The following is a 1367-nucleotide window of genomic DNA, read 5'->3' as shown; positions in this document are numbered from 1 at the left end:
AAGAAATTATCCAGGAAAACTTTCCTGATATTTTAGAACCAGAGGGCAAAATAGAAATTGAAAGAATCCACTGATCACCTACTGAAAGAGATCCCAAAAGGAAAACTCCTAGGAATTTTGTAGCCAAATGCCAGAGTTCTCAGGTCAAGGAGAAAATATTACAAGCACCCAGAAAGAAATATTCAAGTACTGTGGAAACACAATCAGGATAACACAAGATTTATCTACTTCTACAATAAGGGACTGGGGGGCATGGAATATAATATTCTGGAGGGCAAAGGGAATAGGATTACAACCAAGAATCACTTACCAGGAAAAACTCAGCATAATCCTGCAGAACAAAAAATGGTCATTCAGTGAAATAGAGGACTTTCAAGCATTCTTGATGAAAAGGCCAGAGCTGAATAGAAAATTTGACTCTCCAATCCAAGACTCAAGTGGAACATGAAGAGGTAAACAGGAAAGAGAAATCATAAGAGACCTATTAAGGTTGAACTGTTTACATTCCTGCATGGAATGATGATATTTGTAACTCATGAGACCTCTGTCAGTATTGGGGTAGATGGAGGGAAAAAATTATATGTATGTATATATAGATTTAAACAGTCAGATAGATAGATAGATAGACAGACAGACAGATAGAGAGATAGATGGCACAGAGTGAGTTGAAAATGAGTCCCACCTTGGGACTCTGACCCAGTTCTGGATCTATTGTTATCTGTGTTTCATATAGTGGTGACACCAACCCAAAACCCATCACCTAGAGCCCGAGGAATAATGACATAAAAACTTCCATGAAAAAGTTAATAGCCTAGAAACATTTCTTAGGAAAATTAATACTTTTTTCATGATGTATATATTGGTATGCATTGTATGTGTGCATATGCATATGTGTGTGCTTATATAAGGATATGTGTATAATGTGTATATGTGTGTTCACACATATATCACTTCTGCTCTTTATGTGTTTATTGACTTAAATTCCTCACTCATGTGTTTATTCCAACTTCATGAGTTTTAAAATGCTGACTATCAGAGTACCTTGAGTATACTAATAAAAATTATTTTAAAAGTCTCCACCAAAAGTACATTATATATCCATAGTGCTTTCTAATTTTTGAAGGGTTTTCACATTTCAATATTAAATTTCTTCAATAATTTAAAGGAGTAGTTTAGATAGGCTTATTACTACCATTTTTTAGTTAAGGAAATTAAGCTTTATCAATATCATCAGTAAATGGTGGAGTCCTGACTCCATGTTTAATCTGTTCTCAGGTCAGATTAGTTTTTCTATTATGCCAAGTGATCAGTTCTTAAGTAAACAGTAGACATAAATTAATGGAAGAACTTTCAAATATACTATTTTC

This window comes from Vombatus ursinus, unplaced genomic scaffold (genome assembly GCF_900497805.2).
Source record: "Vombatus ursinus unplaced genomic scaffold, bare-nosed wombat genome assembly UNPS02015332.1, whole genome shotgun sequence".
NCBI lineage: Eukaryota > Metazoa > Chordata > Mammalia > Diprotodontia > Vombatidae > Vombatus > Vombatus ursinus.
The sequence above is the reverse complement of the archived record's forward strand: the minus strand, read 5'-3'. Positions refer to the sequence as shown.